This window comes from Ovis canadensis, chromosome 5, assembly GCF_042477335.2.
Source record: "Ovis canadensis isolate MfBH-ARS-UI-01 breed Bighorn chromosome 5, ARS-UI_OviCan_v2, whole genome shotgun sequence".
NCBI lineage: Eukaryota > Metazoa > Chordata > Mammalia > Artiodactyla > Bovidae > Ovis > Ovis canadensis.
Window position 1 is genome coordinate 32,704,796 of NC_091249.1, and position 7,418 is coordinate 32,712,213.

Genomic DNA, 7,418 nt, shown 5'->3' on the forward strand with positions numbered 1-7,418 from the left:
CGTGTGGTTGAAACCCCAGCAGATCGTGCAGATAAGGCCACTCCCCCCACGCCTGCCACCCGACAGATGTGGGCGGGTGGGTCTGTTTCACCTTCACTCGCCCAGCAAATCAGAAGTGACCACCTGGGGCACGTCACTCTCTTGGGGCCTTGAACTGTCCAGCCACACCTGATGAGAAATGAGTCGGCGGCTGTGAGGTTGTCCCAGCTCCCAGTGTCCATTGGGGTGCCCAGCCAGGCCCCCTGCCGTGGTCTGTGTGAGGCTCGAAGCTGAGACCCAGCCTTTCCACCTTCAGGGCTGTCCCGCCTCCGATGGTGGAGGCCGCCTCTGAGCCGTCAGGCGGTAGGAAGTGGTGGAGGGCAGGGCCTCTTCTAAGGCTTCCCCTCCTCCAGACTCTCCGAAGATGAAGCTCTGAGCCTCCCCCCAACCCCAATACTTCCTGAAGGCTTGAAACAAGTTGATATTTATCTGTGATAAGTGTCGGAGGAAGGCTCTCCGAGGGCAGTGGGCCTGGGGTGAGCCACGCCAGCCCTTCGTTTCTGGAGAGGGCTGCAGGAGGTGGGGGCATGTGGCCCTGGGGGAGCTGCTGGGCCCTTTCTTCTCTGGGAGACCCTGCTAGTCCCCTGTGTGCTTTCTCCCCGCTGTGGCCACCGAAGAGAAGACCAGCTGGTAGCTCTTCCAGCCAGGTTTCTGCCACTTCATTGTTGCCCCTGAAATCTCACCTAATTTAGAAAAGAGTAAAAAAGATAACTAAAAGTGGCAGAGGTGTGGCTCTGTGGGCACCCCGGCTCCCTCCGGAGCCTCAGAGGGGGAAGGGGACCTAACGGGTGAACTGTGACTCAGCATCTTGGCCCGTGGGCGCCCAGCACTGGCAGTCACAGACAGGCCCATCTTCGGGCCAGTCGTGTACACAGGCAGGCTTCGGGCCTGACCGCTTTCTGTTAACAGAGCCGACAGCCACTTGCAAGGAGGAAGAGACCACGTTGATAGGGGTCCTAGGGGGTGCTGGAGAATTTGGGGTACATGGGGCTGAGGCCTCCAGGGTTGGTGAGGGAGTCCAGAGAGGATTCGAAAGCAGGCGCCTCCCCCAGCCCATCGGCTCCCCGCAGCCTCTGCCTGCTGTGTCACTTCGCCAGGACCCCAGGGGCCCTAGGGAAAAGACCAGCAACATGTGGCTTCTCCCTTTTCCCATTCCAAGGCTCATCCAGGAACATACTGGAGCCCTGGAGACCACAACGAAAGTGACTTTCGACAGCCCGAGGTCTCCTCTCTATTGCGCCCCCTGCAAATGTCCCTAGACTGGCACCCTCTGTTCTGACACCCTGTCTCTTCCGAGTGTGTGGGGTCCAACCCTGGCTGCTCCCCACAACCTGGTGGCCACAGACAGGCCTAGGGATGCTGTTCCCTGTCCTGCCAAAGCCCTCTCCTACGAGGGGGCAGGCTCTTAATCCCTGAAATATGTAACTTCTGTTGCTTTGTGGGTTTCCTGACATGTGGGGGTCCAGGCAGAAGGCAGAGTCAGGCTGCCGGGTACTCCCAGGCCCATCCCCAGCTTCTTGTGGAAGACTGTGTTCTGTGTCAAGTTTCCTCGTGACTGTTCCTTAAACCCTGAGATGGCCAAGGGCGTGAGATGACACAACTGCCATGTCCAGGACTCCAGGGACCCCCAGCGCCCCTCTGTCAATCAGGAAACGAATCCGAGAGCTTCAGAATCTGACCTGTTGGGTGTTTTCTCACTTGGGTTTTGAGTTTACTTTGGGGGGTTTTGGGGCCTTTTTGTGTGTGTGTGTACTTCGTTTGGAAGAAGACACCCAACATCTTGTTGATGCAAGTTTCTCTTCAGGTTGAAGTTCTCATATTAAATAGCACTAGGAAGGACTGATGCTGAAGCTCCAATACTTTGGCCACCTGATACGAAGAGCCAACTCATTGGAAAAGACATTGATTCTGGGAAGGATTGAGGGCAAGTGGAGAAGGGGGCGACAGAGGATGAGATGGTTGGATGGCATCTGTGACTCAGTGAACTTGAGTTTAAGCAAACTATGGGAGATAGTGAAGGACCGGGAAGCCTGGCATGCTGCAGTCAATGGAATCGCAAAGAGTCAGACATAACTGAGCAACCGAAGAACGACAGCGCTGCAAGACCACGTGTGTTGTCCCCTGTGTCCCCAGAGAGAGCAGGCTCTGTCCCCGCATGGTTCTGAGCCCTGAGCAGCTCACAGATGACCTTGGGGTAAGTGAGAAGCCAGAAAAGATGGCTCAGTTCAGGCTTCTCCCATCAACCCCAGCCAGAGGGCAGGAGCCATCTAAAAAGCTTAGGGTCACGGCTGAATGCCTGTTGGCTTCCACCAGTGGAGTTCTCAGGTGGGACCGGCCCTTGCCCTGGGAACCTCGCACTCCCTTCTCTGAGTGTTAAAGGCATTCCAGGGGCGGTGTGAAAGTCACTCAATCATGTCTGACTCTTTTGACCCCATGGACTGCCAGGCTTCTCTGTCCATGGAATTCTCCAGGCCAGAATACTGGAGTGGGTAGCCATTCCCTTCTCCAGAGGAATCTTTCCAACCCACGGATCGAACCCAGGTCTCCCCCATTGCAAGTGGGTTTTTACCACCTGAGCCACCAGGGAAGCCTAGGGGTGGGGCAGGGGGGAAAATGGAAGGAAAAAAGGTGCACAGAACCAGCAGGCAGATTCCGGTGGCTCTGTGCCCATGTGCCTGCTGATATCACCAGGACACATGTGCATCATTCAACTGCAAGCAAAACCTAAATTTCCTCACCGATCACGTTTAAAATGAGAAAAAGAAACAGGTGAAGGTAATTTGATGGTGTGTTTTCTTTAACCCATTATAGCCAAATATTAGGATTGCACTGCAAAATCGGCATGAAGCATCAGTCTGGTCTGCTGCTCTCTGTGGGGAGGAGGTGCAGAGTCTGCGGTGCTGTGTGTTTTGCCCTCATGGTGGATCTGAATTCAGATGTCCAGCATCTCCAGCTCTTGAAGCCTCACGTGGGCACAGACAGCTCCGTCTGTCGTCTCCCAGCTGGGTCTCAGTGGGGACAGTCTTGCCTCCTTAATCCAGAGGACACTGGTGTCTGGGGACACCTGTGAACATCACGACGAGGGTGGGGAGCTCCTGACATCCAGTGGGTGGGGCCAGGGATGCTGTTTCACCCCCACTGTGCCCATGAGGGGCCTTGCAGAGAGTAACCCGGCCTGGCATCCGCAGCGGAGGGAGGAAGCTGGTTTAGGCCCACGCCCCTCCCAGAATCCGGTGGTGTAGGAGGGCACAGTCCCGCAGCAGTGGAGGTCAGACGCTGGGTCTTCTATGTCTGAGGCAGCCCTTCCTGAAGCGACCAGGTGTCCTGTGTCCAGAGCTGGCAACACTGTGTGGCAGGAAGGTTCCAGAACTTTCTGGAAGGTGGACAGTCAGGAGCAGGGCGCTCAGCCGACCCGGGGCTTAGAGGTCTGTGCAAGCAGGAAGCCTCTGGTCCCGGGAGGCGGAACTTCATGGAGTCGGGGTTAACAGAGTTCAGTTCAGAAGAAGCTGCCTCTGGGTTTCCCAGAAAGTAGGGGGAGGGGGGTGTCGGGTGGGCGGAGTGGGAGTGAGGAAGGGGAAGGGACCTCCTCAAAACGAAACCAGCAGGGGCCCTGTGGGCCTCGCCCCGCCTACCCTTGGGGCTGCAGCTCCCAGCTGACCAGGTGTGCAGGCCCTGGGGCCTCCCCAGGGCTGGAGGCCACACCTCAGAACCACAGGTCAGGTGGGTGGAGGACTGGTTTGCAGTCCCCGTGGTAAAGGCAAGGTGGCTCTGGAGGAGGAAGGAGGGCGGAGGCAGAGGCCAGGCCCCATGGCAGCCTGAACCAAGGCTCAGGTTTCTGCCCAGCCTTCCCTGGGGACTCAGAGAGGCTTGTGGAGAAGTACCTGGAGAATCAGAGCGAGGCCTCAGGTGCGTCTCTTCCCTGCTCCCATCCCTCCCCTGAACCCACCCCTGGGAAGGACACGCCCCCTGAAAGGGGGGTCACCACCTTGGACTAAATGAGATGGCTACTGCTGACCCCTGGCCCCCCAAGAAGGAAGCAGACCCTCTCCTGAACATCCCGAATCCCCTCCGCCTTCACCCTGGCCACACCCTATGAGTTGCTCAGAACAGGTAACCCCCGGCTTCCCTCCCTGAGCCCGGGTGACCTGGGACCCATCCAGAGGCTCCGACTTTCCCAGAGAGATGCTGACCCTCCTCACACCTCCACTCCCTGCGTGCTGGAATGAGCTCACAGCATTAGGGCAGCGCTAGGCAGAAGGCTATGGACTGGGTATCAATGTTGAGAGTCCTTGAGGGGCACAGAGCAGGGAACGCCTCACAGGAGAACTAGTGTGAGCAAGAGCATGGTGATGGGTGCATGCTAAGTTGCTTCAGTCATGTTCAACTCTGTGACCCTATGAACCATAGCACATCCAGCTCCTCTGTCCATGGGATAGGGTGAAAAATCTTTCATCACCTCCAGCAGAGCAATGACCACTCCTAATGGGCCCAGAAGGGGGCCTCAGCTCAAAAGGGGGTCAGATCTGCCTCCACAGTGCCTCCTATGGACTGTTTAACTCTGGATGTGGCAGGTAGGGTGGCAGAGGTCACAGAGACTAGGATGTTGGCTGCCTACCAGGCGAGCAGAAGCCTGTCTTCATTTCAGACTCCGCTGGCCTTGGGTGTGGGACCAGGTAGGTGGTGGCCAAGTAGGGAGCCGGGTCACTAGGATATCTGACTAAGAAACTGGAACTTTGGAACTTCCCTGGTGGTCCAGGGTCTAAGACTGCACGCTCCCAGTGCAGGAGGATTGGGTTCCATCCATGGTCAGGGAACTAGATCCCACATATCACGACTAAAAATCCTGAGTGCCACCACTGACACTCTGTGCAGCCAAATTTTAAAAAATAAATATTAAAAGAAAAAGTCACAGAGAGACTGGGCCCACAGAGCAGGGCTAGACCCTGGACCAGAGACCATCCCGCCAAAACCTTCCTGGTGGCCTGCCTCAGGTAGAGGCCCCTCATGTCGGGTCCCCCTGTCCCCTCTTCCTCCCAGAAGACCACACCCACCTCCAGGCACCAGCATTGCACTGCCGTCCTTTTTAAAAAAAAAAATACTTATTTTTATTTATTTATTTGGCTGCGTTGGGTCTTAGCTGGGGCATGTGAGTTCTAGTTCCCTGACCAGGGATCGAATCTGGCTCACCTGCATTGGGAGCTCAGAGTCTTAGCCACTGGACCACCAGGGAAGTCCCTGTGGGTGTCTCCTGAGGAGGCCTTTCTGCCTTCTCAGAGCCCCCATAACCCTCCCTTGTGGCTGGGGTGCTCCCCACCACCACACTCATCTACAAGTTCATGCACAGGGTCAGCCCACTGCCCTCTCCCCTGCCTGGACACCCATCTCCTTTCTTCCTTAACAGCTTTGGATTTTGCAGTGGGGACCAATGAGATTTCAAGGGCAGCCACATCAGCACCCCTCACCCTGATGCCTGTGAGGGGACCAGTGTACAGGGGTAAGGGCTGCCCAGGGTCAGAGTCAGGGAGGAGGGGTGGGAGGGAAAGAGGGAGGGGAGAAGGAAGGGGGATGGGGAGGTAGGGGGAGGGGAGGAAGGAGGGTGGTGGGGAGGAAGGAGAGGGAGGAGGGAGGGAAGGGAAAAGGCAGTGCAAAGTCTTTCACTCACTCTTGGCTCCCTGTCTTTGCACCTGCTGTTCCCTGTTCTGGAGTTCCTCTCCCATTCCCCTTCTCCCCACTCCCAACTCCTGCTTAAACTTCAGGCACCCTTTCCAGCCCTGCTGCCAAGGTCCGACAGACCCCCGGGTCACATAAAACCCTCAGCAAAACTGCCCCTTGACCTTCCCATCTCCCATCTTCATTGCCTTGAACTTGGCAATAGATTCTTCACCATGACACATACTGCACAAGCAGCAAAAGAAAACATAAATGAACTTGGACTTAATCAGAATTTAAAACTTGGGTGCACCAAAAAGACACCATCGGGAGAGTGAAGAGAAAGCCCACAGAGTGGGAGAAAGTGTTTGTAAATCCTGTAGGGGAGACAGGTCTATGCCAAAAGAGATAAAGAATCCTTAACTTTAAAAAAAAAAAAGAGAGAGAGAAAATAATCCTTATACTGTAGCAACCAAAAGAATCACCACAATTAAAAAGGCAGGTATCTGGTCTTCCCTGAAGTCCAGTGGTTAAGACTGGGCACTTCCAGTGCGGGGGGGTACTAAGGTTCCATTCCTGGTCAGGGAACTAAGTTCCCAAGTGCGTGGGTGTGTGCTCAGTCACTAAGTCGTGTCTAATTCTTCTCGGCCCCGTGGACTGTAGTGCGCCAAGCTCCTCTGTCCATGGAATTTTCCAGGCAAGAAACCTAGAGTAGGTTGCCATTTCCTTCTCCAGGGGATCTTCCCCACCCAGGGATCAAACCCGTCTCCTGCATTGCAGGCGAATTCTTTTACAGCTGAGCCATCGGGGAAGCTGCTGGAGCGGCCAAAAAAAAAAAAAAAAAAAATCCTGATTCATACCGATAGGTCATTCTATAGGATTACATCTAAAATAATTTTTACATTTTTAAAAAAAGACGGTTATCTCCCCAAAGATGTTGTACAGATGCCCAGTGAGCACGTGAAGAGCTGCGGGGGGTCGGGGTCTCCCCACACCTGGAGTTGGGCTGGAGGAGATGGCAGGGCGAGGGGGATCCGCCTCCACACAGAGGGCTGGGGTCTCCCTGTGATGTGTGAACCGGAGGTGCGCTGTCTCTTTACCCACACATTAAAGAGCAGGAAGTGGCTCCGGAGTGACAGGAACGGGGTCCTGTGTGACTCCCCTCACTCCCCCTCCTCCTCCGCTGCGCTAGGGGCTACCCTCCAAAAGAGGCGGGAAGCCAGGCGCAGGTGCGAGGAAGCCGCCTGCCCACCTGCCCTTGGAGGAAGCCCCGCCCCCGCCCCCGCGCTCCTCCTCGCTCCCCCTCCCTCCCCCTCCTCTCTCCGCTCCTCTCCTCTCCCCGCCCCACTCCTCCCCGGCCGCGTCCTGCCCACCCCCAGCCCAGCTCTTCTCCTCATTAAAAGGGAGTGGCCGCTTTCCGGCCGGTGTTCCAGACTGCAGGCCCTGCTGCTGCTCCGGGTCGGCCCCTAAGGTTCTGGGAGGTTCTCAAAAGCTCCCTTTTGAAGTTCTGGCTTCCCAGTGGAACCAGCCAGGGTAGGGGTGGGGAGGAGGTTTCCCCAGCATCCAGCAGAAACCCGGGGAGTCTGGGGGCCAGGCTTGACCCTGAGGGAGTGCTCCTTGTTTCTGTGTCTTTTAGAGTGTACTCACCCTAATCGCCCAGAAAACTCGGTGTCCCCAGACATCAGTTATGGTGGGTTGACATGCACCAATCAACACCTACTTGGGTTAAC